Source organism: Pseudophryne corroboree, chromosome 3 (assembly GCF_028390025.1).
Source record: "Pseudophryne corroboree isolate aPseCor3 chromosome 3, aPseCor3.hap2, whole genome shotgun sequence".
NCBI lineage: Eukaryota > Metazoa > Chordata > Amphibia > Anura > Myobatrachidae > Pseudophryne > Pseudophryne corroboree.
Genome location: NC_086446.1, coordinates 128610999 through 128633349, shown reverse-complemented (window position 1 = coordinate 128633349; position 22351 = coordinate 128610999). Strand labels below are relative to the sequence as shown.

The following is a 22351-nucleotide window of genomic DNA, read 5'->3' as shown; positions in this document are numbered from 1 at the left end:
TTTTGAATGGCTTCCTGTAGGATAGCACTTTCTGTCAGCGAAGCTGGCAAGCCTGATTTGAAGAATCTGTGAGGTGGGAGTTCTTGAAACTCCAGTCTGTAGCCCTGGGTAACAATATCCTGTATCAGGGATCCAGGCACGAGGACGCCCAGACATGACTGAGATTTCTTAGTCTTGCTCGCACCTACCCGATCTCCAGGCTGGGATGTCCACAGTCATGCCGAGAATTTTGAGGAAGCAGAACCAGGTTTCTGTTCCTGGGAACCTGCAAGTGCAGGTTTTCGGGATTTCCCCCGACCACCTCTAAAGAAAGTGGAGGGGGATTTGGACTTAACTTTAGCGGTCCGAAAGGACTGCATTGCAGATGTAGGATATGATGTCCCAGTCGGTGGTGTAGCACAGGGAAGAAAAGTTGACTTACCCGCTGTTGCCCCGGTGATCCACGCATCTAACGCTTCCTCAAACAGAGCCTGACCTATGAATGGTAGATTCTCCACACTCTTCTTGGATTCCGCATCCGCAGACCAGAGTCCTCGCGTTCAGATGTCCAAGGTCTTTCATGGCTTCCACCATGAAACCTGCAGAATCCTGTATGTGACGTAAAAACAATTCAATGTCACTTCTATCCACAGAATCTAACTCCTCTAGTAGAGTGCCTGACCACTTCACTAAGGCTTAGAAATCCATGCACAAGCAATAGTGGGTCTTAAAGCTACGCCATTTGCTGTGTATAAAGATTTGAGTGTAGTCTCAATCTTGCGGTCGGCAGGCTCTTTTAAAGCAGTGGACCCAGGGACAGGCAAAACCACTTTCTTAGACAATCTAGAAACAGAAGTGTCTACTACCGGCGGGTTTTCCCACTTTTTCCTATCCTCCTCAGGGAAAGGGAAAGCAATGAGAACACTTTTAAGGATTGGAAATTTTTTCTCTGGGTTTTCCCAGAATTTTTCAAACAATGCATTTAATTCCTTAGACACAGGGAATATAAGGGAATACTGCTTAGTGACAGTAAAGTAAGCCTCTTCTACCTGCTCAGGTACTTTATCATTAACATGTAAAATGTCCCTAATAGCCTCAATCATGAGTTGCACCCCCTTAGCAAGGGATGCCTCACCCCCCAGCATAACATCATACCGTTTCCTGTATCAGAGACGGTATCCGTGTCAACTTGCATTAGTTGGGCAAGAGCACGCTTTTTAGGATATATAGCAGGGGTTTTGGATGAGGTAGCGGGAGCAGAATACGACAAAACCTCTACAGATCTTTTCAAAACCTGTATTTCAGTCTCATTATGAGCTATCCTAGATGAAATCTGGGATATCATTCCCTTAATAGAAGCCACCCATGGGGGTTCAGATTCAGAAGGCTGAGACAGTACATTGCATTCCTGAGTACATGTAATAAATGGAGAGGACATACTCTCTGTAGCACAAGATACAGAGTCCATAGACATGGTAATGTGATATATATAACATACACCCAGAAAAATGTCAGACACAGTTTCCCCCAAGTACCTTCAGAGAGACACAAAGAATAAGGAGCCAGCACACACGGCGCCCCAGTAGGAAGATATTATAAATAAATGCCTGGCGCTGACTGAGTAACCTTACAAGATTATAACAGTGAATAACACTCTCCCCCCCCCCCCCCCACCCCCCTTCTATAACACCCTGGCACCGCAGAGGATAACTGGAGTTAAGTGGAGGGCAGCGCTCCCTGTCAGCATCTCTGTAGTGTGATCTGCAGGGAGAAAATGGTGCTGGTCTGCTCTGGGGAGAAGCCCCATCCCCTGTAAATGGTGCGTCTTCACGCTCTTGTTATTTTATACTGGCCGGAGGTTGCTTGTTGCTTACAGTGGGATTAGCCCCTGTTAGCTCAGGTGACCAGTAATAATGCATTGCGCTGGCCCAGGGCACCTCTCACACACCGCACAACTGTACCTCTGAGCCCTCTAGAGCGCAGCATCAGCGTTGATATCCCACCTTTGTGTCGCCATTCCCGCCGGCACACCACTTGCCGGGGTGCCGGCGTCATACTCACCACCGCATTTCTGGCTCTGTTAAGGGGGTGGCGGCAGTGCTGTGGGAGCAAGCGATCGCCTCGGGGGCTTGCGATCGACACCCTCAGGAGCTCAGTGTCCTGTCAACAGAGATAGGAGCCATTAACCTCAAAGGTTGGATCCTACTCCCTCCCTAAGTCACACGAAGCAGGGAGGCTGTTGCCAGCAGCCTCCCTGTACCTAACAGCTCTTAAAAAAAATAAGAACTTACTCACCGGTAATTCTATTTCTCGTAGTCCGTAGTGGATGCTGGGGACTCCGTAAGGACCATGGGGAATAGACGGGCTCCGCAGGAGACTGGACACTCTAAAAGAAAGATTAGGTACTATCTGGTGTGCACTGGCTCCTCCCTCTATGCCCCTCCTCCAGACCTCAGTTAGGGAAACTGTGCCCAGAAGAGCTGACATTACAAGGAAAGGATTTTGGAATCCAGGGTAAGACTCATACCAGCCACACCGTACAACTTGTGATAACCTTACCCAGATAACAGTATGAAAAATAACTGAGCCTCACTCAACGGATGGCTCATAACAATAACCCTTTATTAAGCAATAACTATATACACGTATTGCAGAAAGTCCGCACTTGGAACGGGCGCCCAGCATCCACTACGGACTACGAGAAATAGAATTACCGGTGAGTAAATTCTTATTTTCTCTAACGTCCTAGTGGATGCTGGGGACTCCGTAAGGACCATGGGGATTATACCAAAGCTCCCAAACGGGCGGGAGAGTGCGGATGACTGTGCAGCACCGAATGGGCAAACACAAGGTCCTCCTCAGCCAGGGTATAAAACTTGTAGAACTTAGCAAAGGTGTTTGAACCCGACCAAGTAGCAGCTCGGCAAAGCTGTAAAGCAGACACCCCTCGGGCAGCCGCCCAAGAAGAGCCCACCTTCCTTGTGGAATGGGCTTTCACTGATTTTGGATGTGGCAATCCAGCCACAGAATGAGCCTGCTGAATCGTGCTACAGATCCAGCGAGCAATAGTTTGCTTTGAAGCAGGAGCACCCAGCTTATTGGGTGCATACAGGATAAACAGCGAGTCAGTCTTCCTGACTCCAGCCGTTCTGTTAACATAAATCTTCAAAGCCCGGACTACGTCCAGCAACTTGGAGTCCTCCAAGTCCCGAGTAGCCGCAGGCACCACAATAGGTTGGTTCAAATGAAAAGATGACACCACCTTTGGCAGAAATTGCGGACGACTCCGCAATTCTGCCCTGTCCATATGGAAAACCAGATAGGGGCTTTTACATGACAAAGCCGCCAATTCTGACACCCGCCTAGCCGAAGCCAAGGCCAACAGCATGACCACTTTCCACGCGAGATACTTTAGCTCCACAGTCTTAAGTGGCTCAAACCAGTGGGATTTTAGGAAATCCAACACCACGTTAAGGTCCCAAGGTGCCACTGGTGGCACAAAAGGGGGCTGAATATGCAGCACTTCCTTAACAAACGTCTGAACTTCAGGCAGTGAAGCCAGTTCTCTTTGAAAGAAAATTGATAGGGCCGAAATCTGGACCATTATGGACCCTAATTTTAGGCCCATAGTCACCCCTGACTGTAGGAAGTGCAGGAATCGACCCAGCTGGAATTCCTCTGTAGGGGCCTTCCTGGCCTCACACCAAGCAACATATTTTCGCCATATACGGTGATAATGCTTTGCTGTCACGTCCTTCCTAGCCCTTATTAGCATAGGAATCACTACATCCGGAATGCCCTTTTCCGCTAGGATCCGTCGTTCAACCGCCATGCGCAGCCGCGGTAAGTCTTGGAACAGACAGGGCCCTTGTTGCAACAGGTCCTGTCTGAGAGGCAGAGGCCATGGGTCCTCTGTGAGCATTTCTTGCAGTTCCGGGTACCAAGTCCTTCTTGGCCAATCCGGAACAATGAGTATTGTTCTCACTCCTCTTCTTCTTACGATTCTCAGTACCTTGGGTATGAGAGGAAGAAGAGGAAACACATAAACCGACTGGAACATCCACGGTGTCACCAGTGCGTCTACAGCTATCGCCTGAGAGTCTCTTGACCTGGCTTTTTGTTGAGGCGGGATGCCATCATGTCCACCTGTGGCAGTTCCCACCGACCTACAATCTGCGCGAAGACTTCTTGATGAAGTCCCCACTCTCCGGGGTGGAGGTCGTGCCTGCTGAGGAAGTCTGCTTCCCAGTTGTCAACTCCCGGAATGAACACTGCTGACAGTGCGCTTACATGATTCTCCGCCCAGCGAAGAATTCTGGTGGCTTCTACCATCGCCACCCTGCTCCTTGTGCCGCCATGGTGGTTTACACGAGCCACTGCGGTCATATTGTCTGACTGAATCAGAACCGGTTGGTCGCGAAGCAGGGTCTCCGCTTGACTTAGGGCGATGCATATGGCCCTTAATTCCAGGATATTTATGTGAAGGCAAGTCTCCTGACTTGACCTCCGCCCTTGGAAATTGTTTTCCTTGTGTGACTGCCCCCCACCCTCGGAGGCTTTTATCGTGGTCACCAGGACCCAGTCCTGAGTGCCGAAAATGCGACCTTCGAGAAGGTGAGCACTCTGCAGCCACCACAGGAGAGACACCCTGGCCCTGGGGGATAGGGTGATTAACCGATGCATCTGAAGATGTGATCCGGACCAGTTGTCCCGTAAGTCCCATTGGAAGGTCCTCTCATGGAACCTGCCGAAGGGAATGGCCTCGTACGATGCCACCATCCTTCCCAGGACTCGAGTGCAGTGATGCACTGACACCTGTTTTGGTTTCAATAGATTCCTGACCAGTGTCACGAGCTCCTGAGCTCTCTCTATCGGGAGATAAACCCCTTTTCTGGTCTGTGTCTAGGATCATGCCTAGAAGAGTCAGATGAGCTGTAGGAACCAACTGCGACACTGGAATACATAGAATCCAGCCGTGTTGCCGTTACACTTCCAGAGAAAGTGATACGCTGTTCCGCAACTGCTCTCTCAATCTCCCTCTTATGAGGAGATCGACCAAGAACGTGATAATAGTGACACCTTGCTTCCGCAGGAGCACCATCATTTCCGCTATCACTTTGGTGAAAACTCTCAGGGCCGTGGAGAGACCAACCGGCCACGTCAGAAATTGGTAATGACAATTCCGTACCGCAATTCTGAGGTACGCCTGATTAGGTGGATAAATGGGGACACGAAGGTATGCATCCCTTTTGCCCCGAGACACCATAAAATCTCCCCCTTTTTAGGCTTGCAATGACCGCTCTTAGCGATTTCATCTTGCACTTGAACCTTTCCAGGTATATGTTCAGGGATTTTAAATTCAATAAGGGCCTGACCGAACCTTCCGGTTTCGGGACTACAACCTGGTGGAATAATAACCCCCTCCTTGTTGAAGGAAGGGAACCTTGACCACCACCTGTTGAAAATACAACTTGTGAATTGCAGTTAACCCTGTTACCCTCTCGCAGGGGGAAGCCGGCAGGGCCGTCAGTGAGGAGGCATCTTCTCCAAATAGAGCTTGTATCCCGGAGACACAACATCTATTGCCCAGGGATCTAATAGGGAGTGAACCCACTTGTGGCTGAACTTACGAAAGCATGCCCCCACCGGGCCTATCTCCGCCTGTGGAGCTCCAGCGACATGCGGTGGATTTTTGTAGAGGCCGGGGAGGACTTCTGTTCCTGGGAACTAGCTGTGTTGTGCAGCTTCTTTTCTCTGCCCCCGCCTCTGGCAAGAAAGGACGCACCTCGGACTTTCTTGTTTCTTTATTCGAAAGGCTGCATTTGATAATGCCGTGCTTTCCTAGGCTGTGCAGGAATATAAGGCAAACTAGCAGAATTACCAACTATAGCTGTGGAGACCAGGTCCGAGAACCCTTCACACAATCCTCAGCCTTCCATATGCCTCTTAAGTCGGCATCATCTGTCCATTGCACATTCTACAGGACACGTCAAGCAGAAATCGACATAGCTTTGACTCTAGGACCCAGTATACACGTCTCCTTGGGCATGTCTTATATATATACATATCTCTTAAGACAGCATCTTTATCTATATATACCTATACATATCTATATGCTTACTAGGGTCTCAATCTCTGCTGATAAGGTACCACAGCGCTATAAACCCATGTCGACACAATTGCCGGTCTGAGTAGTGTACCAGAATGAGCACGCTATCTGCAGGATCCCTGAGAATAGCTATGGCAACCTTCTGGGCAAACGTGACACCCTAGGGGAAGATTCCCTTCACATCCTGGCCCTAGTGGGGAAAGGATACTGCCTGAGAATACTTTGTGGGAAGCTGCAGTCTCTTGTCTGGAGATTCCCGCTCTTTTTCCTCATGAGAGGAGGGAAATTTACCTCCACTTTCTTCCCCTTAACATGTGTACCCTTGTGTCAGGGACAGATGAGTCATCAGTGATATGCAAATCATCTTTTATTACAATAATCATATATTGAATACTTTTCTGCCATTCTGGCTGTAACTTTGCATTATCGTAATCGACACTGGAGTCAAACTCCGTGTCGATATCAGTGTTTATTATTTTGGATAGTGAGCATTGTGAGTGCAGGGCTCTGTGCCATAGGGACAGACATGGGTAGATTTCCTGTCTGTTCCCTAATCTTTTGTGCAATAATTCACCTTAGCACTTACACATATCCAAACAGGTGTCGGCGTTGTCAACGGAGACACCCTCTCACACACATATTCGCTCTATTTCCTCCTTAGGGGAGCCTTTTACCTCAGACATGTCGACACACACGTACAGACACACCACACACACAGGGGATGCTCTATTTGAAGACAGTTCCCCCACAAGGCCCTTTGGAGAGACAGAGAGTATGCCAGCACACACCCCAGCGCTATATGACCCAGGAATCACACAGTAACTTAGTGTTAACCCAGTAACTGCTGTATATATTGTTTTTGCACCAAATTTATGTGCCCCCCACTCTCTTTTTACCCTCTTCTAAAGTGCAGGGGAGAGCCTGGTGAGCTTCTCTCAGCGGATCTGTGGAGAGAAAATGGCGCTGGTGAGTGCTGAGGAAGAAGGCCCCGCCCCCTCAGCGGCGGGCTTCTGTCCCGTTTCTGTGTAAAAGTAATGGCGGGGGCTCGTACACATATACAGTGCCTGACTGTATATATGTATAATTTTGCCAAAAGGTATCTTAATTGCTACCCAGGGCACTCCCCCCTGCACCCTACAGTGACCGGAGTGTGCTGGTGTGCTGTGGGAGCAATGGCGCACAGCTGCAGTGCTGTGCGCTACCTTAAGTGAAGACAGGAGTCTTCTGCCGCCGATTTCGATGTCTTCATGCTTCTGCTGGTTCTGTACTTCTGGCTCTGCGAGGGGGACGGCGGCGCGGCTCCGGGAACGGACGATCAAGGTTAGGTACTTGTGTTCGATCCATCTGGAGCTAATGGTGCCCAGTAGCCTAAGAAGCACAACCTAGCCGCAGTTAGTAGGTTTGCTTCTCTCCCCTCAGTCCCACGTAGCAGAGAGTCTGTTGCCAGCAGAAGCTCACTGAAAATAAAAAAACAAACTAAAATACTTTCTTTCTTAGTAAAGGCACCCAGCTCTGGCCAAGCACAGATTCTAACTGAGGTCTTGAGGAGGGGCATAGGGGGAGGAGCCAGTGCACACCAGATAGTACTAAATCTTTCTTTAGAGTGCCCAGTCTCCCCATGGTCCTTACGGAGTCCCCAGCATCCACTAGGACGTTAGAGAAAATAAGAATTTACTCACCGGTAATTCTATTTCTCGTAGTCCGTAGTGGATGCTGGGAACTCCGTAAGGACCATGGGGAATAGAAGGCTCCGAAGGAGGCTGGGCACTCTAGAAAGATTTATGACTACCTGGTGTGCACTGGCTCCTCCCACTATGACCCTCCTCCAAGCCTCAGTTAGGACACCGTGCCCGGACGAGCAGACATAATAAGGAAGGATTTAGAATCCCGGGTAAGACTCTTACCAGCCACACCAATCACACCGTACAACTCGTGATACTATATCCAGTTTGACAGTATGAAAACAACTGAGCCTCTCAACAGATGGCTCAACAATAACCCTTTAGTTAACAATAACTATGTACAAGTATTGCAGACAATCCGCACTTGGGATGGGCGCCCAGCATCCACTACGGACTACGAGAAATAGAATTACCGGTGAGTAAATTCTTATTTTCTCTAACGTCCTAGTGGATGCTGGGAACTCCGTAAGGACCATGGGGATTATACCAAAGCTCCCAAACGGGCGGGAGAGTGCGGATGACTCTGTAGCACCGAATGAGAGAACTCCAGGTCCTCCTCAGCCAGGGTATCAAATTTGTAGAATTTTGCAAATGTGTTTGCCCCTGACCAAGTAGCTGCTCGGCAAAGTTGTAAAGCCGAGACCCCTCGGGCAGCCGCCCAAGATGAGCCCACCTTCCTTGTGGAAAGGGCATTTACAGATTTTAGCTGTGGTATGCCTGCCACAGAATGTGCAAGCTGAATTGTACTACAAATCCAGCGAGCAATAGACTGCTTAGAAGCAGGAGCACCCAGCTTGTTGGGTGCATACAGGATAAACAGCGAGTCAGATTTTCTGACTCCAGCCGTCCTGGAAACATATTTTCAGGGCCCTGACAACGTCTAGCAACTTGGAGTCCTCCAATTCACTAGTAGCCGCCGGCACCACAATAGGCTGGTTCAGGTGAAACGCTGACACCACCTTAGGGAGAAATTGGGGACGAGTCCTCAACTCTGCCCTATCCATATGGAAAATCAGATAAGGGCTTTTACATGATAAAGCCGCCAATTCTGACACTCGCCTGGCTGAAGCCAAGGCTAATAACATGACCACTTTCCACGTGAGATATTTCAGATCCACGGTTTTTAGCGGCTCAAACCAATGTGATTTTAAGAAACTCAACATCACGTTGAGATCCCAAGGTGCCACCGGAGGCACAAACGGGGGCTGAATATGCAGCACTCCTTTTACAAAAGTCTGAACTTCAGGTACTGAAGCTAGTTCTTTTTGAAAGAAAATCGACAGAGCCGAGATCTGTACTTTAATGGAGCCTAGTTTTAAGCCCATATCCACTCCTGCTTGCAGGAAATGCAGAAATCGACCTATTTGAAATTCCTCTGTTGGGGCCTTATTGGCCTCGCACCATGCAACATATTTTCGCCATATGCGGTGATAATGCGTTGTCGTAACATCTTTCCTGGCCTTAATAAGCGTAGGAATGACTTCTTCCGGAATACCCATTTCCTTTAGGATCCGGTGTTCAACCGCCATGCCGTCAAACGCAGCCGCGGTAAGTCTTGGAACAGACAGGGCCCCTGCTGTATCAGGTCCTGTCTGAGCGGTAGAGGCCACGGGTCCTCTGAGAGCATCTCTTGAAGTTCCGGGTACCACGCTCGTCTTGGCCAATCCGGAACCACGAGAATTGTGTTTACTCCTCGCTTTCTTATTATTCTCAATACCTTTGGAATGAGAGGCAGAGGAGGGAACACATAAACCGACTGGTACACCCACGGTGTCACTAGAGCGTCCACAGCTATCGCCTGAGGGTCCCTTGACCTGGCGCAATATCTTTTTAACTTTTTGTTGAGACGGGACGCCATCATGTCCACCTGTGGTTTTTCCCAACGGTTTACCAGCATCTGGAAGACTTCTGGGTGAAGTCCCCACTCCCCCGGGTGGAGGTCGTGTCTGCTGAGGAAGTCTGCTTCCCAGTTGTCCACTCCCGGAATGAACACTGCTGACAGTGCTAGTACATGATTCTCCGCCCACCGGAGAATTTTTGTGGCTTCTGCCATCGCCATCCTGCTTCTTGTGCCGCCCTGTCGATTTACATGGGCGACTGCCGTGATGTTGTCTGACTGGATCAGCACCGGCTGGTGTAGGAGCAGGGCTTTTGCTCGACTTAGGGCATTGTAGATGGCCCTTAGTTCCAGAATATTTATGTGAAGGGAAGTCTCCTGACTCGACCATAGTCCTTGGAAGTTTCTTCCCTGTATGACTGCCCCCCAGCCTCGAAGGCTGGCATCCGTGGTCACCAGGACCCAGTCCTGTATTCCGAACCTGCGGCCCTCTAGAAGATGGGCACTCTGCAGCCACCACAGTAGAGACACCCTGGTTCTTGGAGACAGGGTTATTAAGCGATGCATCTGAAGATGCGATCCGGACCACTGGTCCAACAGGTCCCACTGAAAGATTCTGGCATGGAACCTGCCGAAGGGAATTGCTTCGTAAGAAGCTACCATCTTTCCCAGGACCCGTGTGCAGCGATGCACTGATACCTGTTTTGGTTTCAGGAGGTCTCTGACTAGAGATGACAACTCCCTGGCTTTCTCCTCCGGGAGAAACACTTTCTTCTGGACTGTATCCAGAATCATACCCAGGAACAGTAGCCGTGTCGTCGGAACCAGCTGTGACTTTGGGATATTCAGAATCCAGCCGTGCTGGTGCAGCACCTCCTGAGATAGTGCTACTCCCACCAACAACTGTTCCTTGGACCTCGCTTTTATTAGGAGATCGTCCAAGTACGGGATAATTAAAACTCCCTTTCTTCGAAGGAGTATCATCATTTCCGCCATAACCTTGGTAAATACCCTCGGTGCCGTGGACAGTCCAAACGGCAGCGTCTGGAATTGGTAATGGCAATCCTGTAGCACAAATCTGAGGTACTCCTGGTGAGGATGGTAAATGGGGACATGCAAGTAAGCATCCTTGATGTCCAGGGATACCATGTAATCCCCCTCGTCCAGGCTTGCAATAACCGCCCTGAGCGATTCCATCTTGAACTTGAATTTCTTTATGTACGTGTTCAAGGATTTCAAATTTAGAATGGGTCTCACCGAACCGTCCGGTTTCGGTACCACAAATAGTGTGGAATAGTAACCCCGGCCTTGTTGAAGTAGGGGTACCTTGATTATCACCTGCTGGGAATACAGCTTGTGAATTGCCGCTAGCACCGCCTCCCTGTCTGAGGGAGCAATCGGCAAGGCAGATTTTAGGAACCGGTGGGGTGGGGACGCCTCGAATTCCAGCTTGTACCCCTGAGATACTATTTGCAGGATCCAGGGATCCACCTGTGAGCGAACCCACTGATCGCTGAAATTTTTGAGGCGACCCCCCACCGTACCTGGCTCCGCCTGTGGAGCCCCACCGTCATGCGGCGGACTTGGAAGAAGAAGCGGGGGAGGACTTTTGCTCCTGGGAACCTGCTGTTTGTTGCAGCCTTTTTCCCCTACCTCTGCCTCTGGACAGAAAGGACCCGCCTTTTCCACGCCTGTTTTTCTGGGTCCGAAAGGACTGAACCTGATAAAACGGCGCCTTCTTAGGCTGTGAGGGGACATGGGGTAAAAATGCTGACTTCCCAGACGTTGCTGTGGAAACTAGGTCCGAGAGACTATCCCCAAATAATTCCTCACCCTTATATGGTAACACTTCCATGTGCTTTTTTGAATCTGCATCTCCTGTCCACTGGCGAGTCCATAAGCCTCTCCTAGCAGAAATGGACAATGCACTTACTTTAGATGCCAGTCGGCAGATTTCCCTCTGTGCATCTCTCATATATAAGACTGAGTCTTTGATATGGTCTATGGTTAACAGGATCGTGTCTCTGTCTAATGTGTCAATATTTTCTGACAGTTTATCTGACCACGCAGCGGCAGCACTGCACATCCAAGCTGAAGCAATAGCTGGCCTAAGTATAATGCCTGTGTGTGTATATACAGACTTCAGGATCGCCTCCTGCTTTCTATCAGCAGGTTCCTTGAGGGCGGCCGTATCCGGAGACGGTAGTGCCACCTTTTTAGACAAACGTGTGAGCGCTTTATCCACCCTAGGAGGTGTTTCCCAACGTGACCTATCCTCTGGCGGGAAAGGGAACGCCATTAGTACCTTCTTAGGAATTACCAATTTTTTATCAGGGAAAGCCCACGCTTCTTCACACACTTCATTTAATTCATCTGATGGGGGAAAAAATAAGATTTTACTTACCGATAAATCTATTTCTCGTAGTCCATAGTGGATGCTGGGGACTCCGTCAGGACCATGGGGAATAGCGGCTCCGCAGGAGACAGGGCACAAAAGTAAAAGCTTTAGGATCAGGTGGTGTGCACTGGCTCCTCCCCCTATGACCCTCCTCCAAGCCTCAGTTAGGATACTGTGCCCGGACGAGCGTACACAATAAGGAAGGATTTTGAATCCCGGGTAAGACTCATACCAGCCACACCAATCACACTGTACAACCTGTGATCTGAACCCAGTTAACAGCATGATAACAGCGGAGCCTCTGAAAAGATGGCTCACAACAATAATAACCCGATTTTTGTAACAATAACTATGTACAAGTATTGCAGACTATCCGCACTTGGGATGGGCGCCCAGCATCCACTACGGACTACGAGAAATAGATTTATCGGTAAGTAAAATCTTATTTTCTCTGACGTCCTAGTGGATGCTGGGGACTCCGTCAGGACCATGGGGATTATACCAAAGCTCCCAAACGGGCGGGAGAGTGCGGATGACTCTGCAGCACCGAATGAGAGAACTCCAGGTCCTCTTTAGCCAGGGTATCAAATTTGTAGAATTTTACAAACGTGTTCTCCCCCGACCACGTAGCTGCTCGGCAGAGTTGTAATGCCGAGACCCCTCGGGCAGCCGCCCAGGATGAGCCCACCTTCCTTGTGGAATGGGCCTTGACAGATTTAGGCTGTGGCAGGCCTGCCACAGAATGTGCAAGTTGAAATGTGCTACAAATCCAACGAGCAATCGTCTGCTTAGAAGCAAGAGCACCCAGTTTGTTGGGTGCATACAGGATAACAGCGAGTCAGTTTTCCTGACTCCAGCCGTCCTGGAAACAGATATTTTCAGGGCCCTGACAACATCTAGCAACCTGGAGTCCTCCAAGTCCCTAGTAGCCGCAGGTACCACAATAAGCTGGTTCAGGTGAAACGCTGACACCACCTTAGGAAGAAACTGGGGACGAGTCCGCAGCTCTGCCCTGTCCGAATGGACAATCAGATATGGCTTTTGTGAGACAAAGCCGCCAATTCTGACACTCGCCTGGCCGAGGCCAGGGCCAACAGCATGGTCACTTTTCATGTGAGATATTTCAAATCCACAGATTTGAGCGGTTTAAAATGTGATTTGAGGAATCCCAGAACTACGTTGAGATCCCACAGTGCCACTGGAGGCACAAAAAGGGGGTTGTATATGCAATACTCCCTTGACAAACTTCTGGACTTCAGGAACTGAAGCCAATTCTTTCTGGAAGAAAATTGACAGGGCCGAAATTTGAACCTTAATGGACCCCAATTTGAGGCCCATAGACACTCCTGTTTGCAGGAAATGCAGGAAATCGACCGAGTTGAAATTTCTTCGTGGGGCCTTCCTGGCCTCACACCACGCAACATATTTTCGCCACATGTGGTGATAATGTTTTGCGGTCACCTCCTTCCTGGCTTTGACCAGGGTAGGAATGACCTCTTCCGGAATGCCTTTTTCCCTTAGGATCTGGCGTTCCACCGCCATGCCGTCAAACGCAGCCGCGGTAAGTCTTGGAACAGACCTGGTACTTGCTGAAGCAAGTCCCTTCTTAGCGGCAGAGGCCATGAGTCCTCTGTGAGCATTTCTGGAAGTTCCGGGTGCCACGTCCTTCTTGGCCAATCCGGAGCCACGAGTATAGTTCTTACTCCTCTACGTCTTATAATTCTCAGTACCTTGGTTATGAGAAGCAGAGGAGGGAACACATACACCGACTGGTACACCCACGGTGTTACCAGAACGTCCACAGATATTGCTTGAGGGTCTCTTGACCTGGCGCAATACCTGTCCCGTTTTTTGTTCAGGCGGGACGCCATCATGTCCACCTTTGGTCTTTCCCAACGGTTCACAATCATGTGGAATACTTCCCGATGAAGTCCCCACTCTCCCGGGTGGAGGTCGTGCCTGCTGAGGAAATCTGCTTCCCAGTTGACCACTCCCGGAATGAACACTGCTGACAGTGCTATCACATGATTTTTCGCCCAGCGAAGAATCCTTGCAGTTTCTGCCATTGCCCTCCTGCTTCTTGTGCCGCCCTGTCTGTTTACGTGGGCGACTGCCGTGATGTTGTCCCACTGGATCAATACCGGCTGACCTTGAAGCAGAGGTCTTGCTAAGCTTAGAACATTGTAAATTGCCCTTAGCTCCAGTATATTTATGTGGAGAGAAGTCTCCAGACTTGATCACACTCCCTGGAAATGTTTTCCCTGTGTGACTGCTCCCCAGCCTCTCAGGCTGGCATCAGTGGTCACCAGGACCCAGTCCTGAATGCCGAATCTGCGGCCCTTTAGTAGATGAGCACTCTGCAGCCACCGCAGAAGAAACACCCTTGTCCTTGGAGACAGGGTTATCCGCTGATGCATCTGAAGATGCGATCCGGACCATTTTTCCAGCAGATCCCACTGAAAAGTTCTTGCGTGAAATCTACCGAATGGAATCGCTTCGTAAGAAGCCACCATTTTTCCCAGGACCCTTGTGAAATGATGCACTGACACTTTTCCTGGTTTTAGGAGGTTCCTGACTAGCTCGGATAACTCCCTGGCTTTCTTCTCCGGGAGAAACACCTTTTTCTGGACTGTGTCCAGAATCATCCCTAGGAACAGCAGACGTGTCGTCGGAAACAGCTGCGGTTTTGGAATATTTAGAATCCACCCGTGCTGTCGTAGAACTACTTGAGATAGTGCTACTCCGACCTCCAACTGTTCTCTGGACCTTGCCCCTATCAGGAGATCGTCCATTTTCTTTGAAGAAGAATCATCATTTCGCCCATTACCTTGGTAAGGACCCGGGGTGCCGTGGACAATCCAACCGGCAGCGTCTGAAACTGATAGTGACAGTTCTGTACCACGAACCTGAGGTACCCTTGGTGAGAAGGGCAAATTGGGACATGGAGGTAAGCATCCCTGATGTCCCGGGACACCATATAGTCCCCTTCTTCCTGGTTCGCTATCACTGCTCTGAGTGACTCCATCTTGATTTGAACCTTTGTATGTAAGTGTTCAACTATTTCAGATTTAGAATAGGTCTCACCGAGCCGTCTGGCTTCAGTACCACAATATAGTGTGGAATAATACCCCTTTCCTTGTTGTAGGAGGGGTACTTTGATTATCACCTGCTGGGAATACAGCTTGTGAATTGTTTCCACTACTGCCTCCCTGTCGGAGGGAGACGTTGGTAAAGCTGACTTCAGGAACCTGCGAGGGGGAGACGTCTCGAATTTCCAATCTGTACCCCTGGGATACTACTTGTAGGATCCAGGGGTCCACTTGCGAGTGAGCCCACTGCGTGCTGAAACTCTTGAGACGACCCCCCCCACCGCACCCGAGTCCGCTTGTACGGCCCCAGCGTCATGCTGAGGACTTGGCAGAAGCGGTGGAGGGCTTCTGTTTCTGGGAATGGGCTGCCTGCTGCAGTCTTCTTCCCTTTCCTCTATCCCATAGCAGATATGACTGGCCTTTTGCCCGCTTGCCCTTATGGGGACGAAAGGACTGAGGCTGAAAAGACGTTGTCTTTTTCTCCTTTATACGGCAATACTTCCATGTGCCGTTTGGAATCTGCATCACCTGACCACTGTCGTGTCCATAAACAACTTCTGGCAGATATGGACATCGCACTTACTCTTGATGCCAGAGTGCAAATATTCCTCTGTGCATCTCGCATATATAGAAATGAATCCTTTAATGCTCTATAGTCAATAAAATACTGTCCCTGTCAAGGGTATCAATATTTTCAGTCAGGGAATCCGACCAAGCCACCCCAGCGCTGCACATCCAGGCTAAGGCGATCGCTGGTCGCAGTATAACACCAGTATGTGTGTATATACTTTTTAGGATATTTTCCAGCCTCCTATCAGCTGGCTCCTTGTGGGCGGCCCTATCTGGAGACGGTACCGCCACTTGTTTTGATAAGCGCGTGAGCGCCTTATCCACCCTAAGGGGTGTTTCCCAATGCGCCCTAACTTCTGGCGGGAAAGGGTATACCGCCAATAATTTTCTATCGGGGGAAACCCACGCATCATCACACACTTCATTTAATTTATCTGATTCAGGAAAAACTACAGGTAGTTTTCACACTCCACATAATACCCTTTTTTGTGGTACTTGTAGTATCAGAAATATGTAACACCTCCTTCATTGCCCTTAACAAGTAACGTGTGGCCCTAAAGGAAAATACGTTTGTTTCTTCACCGTCGACACTGGAGTCAGTGTCCGTGTCTGTGTCGACCGACTGAGGTAAAAGGACGTTTTAACGCCCCTGACGGTGTTTGAGACGCCTGGACAGGTACTAATTGGTTTGCCGGCCGTCTCATGTCGTCAACCGACCTTGCAGCGTGTTGACATTATCACGTAATTCCTTAAATAAGCCATCCATTCCGGTGTCGACTCCCTAGAGAGTGACATCACCATTACAGGCAATTGCTCCGCCTCCTCACCAACATCGTCCTCATACATGTCGACACACACGTACCGACACACAGCACACACACAGGGAATGCTCTGATAGAGGACAGGACCCCACTAGCCCTTTGGGGAGACAGAGGGAGAGTTTGCCAGCACACACCAAAAACGCTATAATTATACAGGGACAACCTTTATATAAGTGTTTTTCCCTTATAGCATTTTAATATATATAGTCATATCGCCAAATAAGTGCCCCCCCTCTCTGTTTTAACCCTGTTTCTGTAGTGCAGTGCAGGGGAGAGCCTGGGAGCCTTCCCACCAGCATTTCTGTGAGGGAAAATGGCGCTGTGTGCTGAGGAGAATAGGCCCCGCCCCCTTTTCGGCGGGCTTCTTCTCCCGTTTTTCTGAGACCTGGCAGGGGTTAAATACATCCATATAGCCCCCAGGGGCTATATGTGATGTATTTTTAGCCAGAATAAGGTACTATCATTGCTGCCCGGGGCGCCCCCCCCCAGCGCCCTGCACCCTCAGTGACCGCTGCTATGAAGTGTGCTGACAACAATGGCGCACAGCTGCAGTGCTGTGCGCTACCTTATGAAGACTGAAAAGTCTTCTGCCGCCGGTTTCTGGACCTCTTCACTTTTCGGCATCTGCAAGGGGGTCGGCGGCGCGGCTCCGGGACGAACCCCAGGGTGAGACCTGTGTTCCGACTCCCTCTGGAGCTAATGGTGTCCAGTAGCCTAAGAAGCCAATCCATCCTGCACGCAGGTGAGTTCACTTCTCTCCCCTAAGTCCCTCGATGCAGTGAGCCTGTTGCCAGCAGGACTCACTGAAAATAAAAAACCTAACAAAACTTTTACTCTAAGCAGCTCTTTAGGAGAGCCACCTAGATTGCACCCTTCTCGGCCGGGCACAAAAATCTAACTGAGGCTTGGAGGAGGGTCATAGGGGGAGGAGCCAGTGCACACCACCTGATCCTAAAGCTTTTACTTTTGTGCCCTGTCTCCTGCGGAGCCGCTATTCCCCATGGTCCTGACGGAGTCCCCAGCATCCACTAGGACGTCAGAGAAACTACGGGTAGTTTTTTCTCCCCAAACATAATACCCTTTTTAGTGGTACCTGTATTTATATCAGAAATGTGTAACACCTCTTTCATTGCCTCAATCATGCAGTGAATGGCCTTAGTGGGCATCAGGTTAGACTCATCGTCGTCGACACTGGTGTCAGTATCAGTGTCGACATCTGGGTCTGCTTGAGGTAGCGGGCGTTTTAGAGCCCCTGACGACCCATGCGACGCCTGGGCAGGCACGAGCTGAGAAGTCGGCTGTCCCACATTTGGCATGTCGTCGATTTTCTTATATAAGGAGTCTATACGTGCACTCATTACTTTCCATAAGCCCATCCACTCAGGTGTCTGCCCCGCAGGGGGTGACATCCCTTCTAAAGGCATCTGCTCCGCCTCCACATCATTATCCTCATCAAACATGTCGACATAGCCGTACCGACACACCGCACACACACAAGGAATGCTCCGAATGAGGACAGGACCCACAAAAGCCCTTTGGGGGGACAGAGTGAGAGTATGCCAGCACACACCACAGCGCTATATAATGCAGGGACTAACTGAGTTATGTCCCCTATAGCTGCTTTTTATATATATATATATATATATATATATATATATATATATATATATATATATATGTATATGTATATATATATATATATATATATATATATATATATATATATATATATATATATATATATATATATATATATATATATAGCGCCTAAATTTAGTGCCCCCCCTCTCTGTTTTTACCCTGTTCTGTAGTGTAGACTGCAGGGGAGAGCCAGGGAGCTTCCTTCCAGCGGATCTGTGAAGGAGAAATGGCGCCAGTGTGTCTGAGGGAGATAGCTCCGCCCCTTTTCCGCGGCCTATTCTCCCGCTTTTTTCTGGATTCTGGCAGGGGTATTTACCACATATATAGCCTCTGGGGCTATATATTGTGGTATTTTTGCCAGCCAAGGTGTTTTTATTGCTGCTCAGGGCGCCCCCCCCAAGCTCCCTGCACCCTCAGTGACCGGAGTGTGAAGTGTGCATGAGGAGCAATGGCGCACAGCTGCAGTGCTGTGCGCTACCTTGGTGAAGACTGATGTCTTCTGCCGCCGTTTTTCCGGACCTCTTCTAGCTTCTGGCTCTGTAAGGGGGACGGCGGCGCGGCTCCGGGACCGAACACCAAGGACTGGGCCTGCGGTCGATCCCTCTGGAGCTAATGGTGTCCAGTAGCCTAAGAAGCCCAATCCGGCTGCAAGCAGGCGAGTTCGCTTCTTCTCCCCTTAGTCCCTCGCTGCAGTGAGCCTGTTGCCAGCAGGTCTCACTGAAAATAAAAAACCTAAACTATACTTTCTTTCTAAGGGCTCAGGAGAGCCCCTAGTGTGCATCCAACCTCGGCCGGGCACGAAATCTAACTGAGGCTTGGAGGAGGGTCATAGTGGGAGGAGCCAGTGCACACCAGGTAGTCATAAATCTTTCTAGAGTGCCCAGCCTCCTTCGGAGCCCGCTATTCCCCATGGTCCTTACGGAGTTCCCAGCATCCACTAGGACGTTCGAGAAATAACACATCCTACATCTGAATGAATGAAACATTCTTATTACATACTTTGTTCTTTACATAGTTAAATGTGCTGACAACAAAATCACACAAAAATGATCAATGGAAATCAAATTTATTAAACCATGGAGGTCTGGATTTGGAGTCACACTCACAATTAAAGTGGAAAAACACACTACAGGCTGATCCAGCTTTGATGTAATGTCCTTAAAACAAGTCAAAATGAGGCTCAGTAGTGTGTGTGGCCTCCACGTGCCCGTCTGACCTCCCTACAACCCACAAAAGTGGCTCAGGTAGTGCAGCTCATCCAGGATGGCACATTAATGCGAGCTGTGGCAAGAAGGTTTTCTGTGTCTGTCAGCGTAGTGTCCAGAGCATGGAGGCGCTACCAGGAGACAGGCCAGTACATCAGGAGACATGGAGGAGGTCGTAGGAGGGCAACAACCCAGCAGCAGGACCGCTACCTCCGCCTTTGTGCAAGGAGGAACAGGAGGAGCACTGCCAGAGCCCTGCAAAATGACCTCCAGCAAGCCACAAATATGCATGTGTCTACTGAAACGATCAGAAACAGACTCCATGAGGTATGAGGGCCCGACGTCCACAGGTGGGGATTGTGCTTACAGCCCTACACCGTGCAGGACGTTTGGCATTTGCCAGAGAACACCAAGATTGGCAAATTCGCCACTGGCGCCCTGTGCTCTTCACAGATGAAAGCAGGTTCTCACTGAGCACATGTGACAGAGTCTGGAGACGCCAAGGAGAACGTTCTGCTGCCTGCAACATCCTCCAGCATGACCGGTTTGGCAGTGGGTCAGTAATGGTGTGGGGTTGCATTTCTTCGGGGGGCCGCACAGCCCTCCATGTGCTCGCCAGAGGTAGCCTGACTGCCATTAGGTACCGAGATGAGATCCTCAGACCCCTTGTGAGACCATATGCTGGTGCGGTTGGCCCTGGGTTCCTCCTAATGCAAGACAATGCTAGACCTCATGTGGCTGGAGTGTGTCAGCAGTTCCTGTAAGACGAAGGCATTGATGCTATGGACTGGCCCGCCCGTTTCCCAGACCTGAATCCAATTGAGCACATCTGGGACATCATGTCTCGCTCCATCCACCAATGCCACGTTGCACCACAGACTGTCCAGGAGTTGGCGGATGCTTTAGTCCAGGTCTGGGAGGAGATCCCTCAGGAGACCATCCGCCACCTCATCAGAAGCATGCCCAGGCATTGTAGGGAGGTCATACAGGCACATGAAGGCCACACACACTACTGAGCCTCATTTTGACTTGTTTTAAGGACATTACATCAGCCTGTAGTGTGTTTTTCCACTTTAATTTTGAGTGTGACTCCAAATCCAGAACTCCATGGGTTAATAAATTTGATTTCCATTGATAATTTGTGTGTGAGTTTGTTGTCAGCACATTCAACTATGTAAAGAACAAAGTATTTAATAAGAATATTTCATTCATTCAGATCTAAGATGTGTTATTTTAGTGTTCCCTTTATTTTTTTGAGCAGTGTATTTATATACACACATATATATATATATCCCTCATGCATCACATTAGCATGCAAATGTTTGCCCAGTCAGATATTGGTGGTGCCGACAGGGCCACCCGCACATGTCTGTATCCCCCATATAGTTTTCAATTGGGAAAAACATCTACCGACATGGACACACATGTACAAAGTACCATCAGGAGTCGGCGGTGCCGACTTTGTGGGAAGAGCACTCAGCCTCAGACATGCCAACATACGTGTACCAAACACCCACCGACATTACACTGGGCTATGGGGGACATACCCACAGTAAGTCTGTCAGTTAGACACAGAGGGAGTTTTCCAGCTCACAACCCAGCGCCCAATTCCAGTTCTGAAACCCATGGTCCCCCCCCCCCCCCCCCCCATTTTTCACCCTGTTATATGTACAGTAGTGTGAGGAAGGACCAGCGTCTCTACAGCTCTTGGAGAGAAAATGGCGCGGATGTGAGCTATGAGGGCTAAGCTCCGCCCCCTTAATGGTGCGCTACAGCCACGCTATCTTCGTAATATATTTATACTAGCGGGGGTCCGGAATAAGTGCCTTGGCAATTAAATTACTTTTCTGACAGTCTTATATGAGGTCTATAATGTCCAAACTGTGGCCCTCCAGCTGTTGAGAAACTACACATCCCAGCATGCCCTGACACAGCTTTGGCATTCTCTGACAGCAAAACTGTGTCAGGGCATGCTGGGATGTGTAGTTTCACAACAGATGGAGGGCCGCAGTTTGGACATGCCTGCTTTAAACTCACAGAAGTAGGTCTTACTTCTCTTCCCTAAGTCCCACGAAGCAGGGAGACCGTTGCCACAGCCTCCCTGAAAATAAAAAACCTAACAAAGTCTTTCTGAGAAACGCAGTACAGCTCCTCAGTGTGCATCCAGTCTGCCTGGGCACAGCTTCTAAACTGGGGTCATACCCTTTGAAAGTCTTAAAGTGCCCATGTATCCTGCAGATACCGTCTATACCCCATTGTTCTTGAAGTGATCCCAGCATCCTCTAGGACGTACGAGAAATGAATATAGCTACACATTCATATGATCAGTATGGTTAAAGAACATGGAGTATGTCAACCTAACACAGACCATAATATAGCAGAAGTAAACTTTTACCATATATTATATATAAAGCCACATTTTCTGAATTATCACAGATTAGTATTCTTTACAGGGAATACTTACCTTTTACCAGCGGGATCCCAGCCACCAGTATGCAGCCAGCGGGGCGAGCACTAGAAAGCGTAGTGTTCATTCTAGCACCCTGCACCTTTCAAAACATGTGCAGTTCCTCTTTCCTGCCTGGGGTGTCGCTCTCTGCTCTGGTGCTTCTCAACACACTCTGGTCTGTATTTCAGTGCTGAGATACAGACCAGAGTGTTCTGAGAAGCACCAGAGCAGAGAGTGACACCCCAGGCAGGAAAGAAGAACTGCATGGATTTTGAAAGGTGCAGGGTGCTAGAATGAACACTAAAAGCCCCTTGCAGGCATGGTGGCTCGCTGCATGTGCCACAGGATTTATTCTCCCTCTATGGGTGTCGTGTACACCCACATAGGGAGAAAAGCCCGTGGCACCAGTATTCTGCCAGCGGCATTTAACTGCCTGTCGGCATTGTAACTGCTGGGATCACGACAGGAGGTCTCGTGATTGCCTCACCTTTACAGAATGAAACTTTTCATGTATCCCGCTATTAACGGCCAATCTGCACATACTGTAACAGAAAGGATCCCATTTATCAAG

At 49.4% G+C, this 22351-nt stretch overlaps 1 protein-coding gene across 2 annotated transcripts in view; it reads right to left on the bottom strand.

The window, feature by feature from the left end:
- Positions 1 to 22351, bottom strand: part of FTSJ3 (FtsJ RNA 2'-O-methyltransferase 3) — a 282573-nt gene that overhangs the window by 252286 nt on the left and 7936 nt on the right. The gene's annotated exons all lie outside the window — the stretch shown is intronic.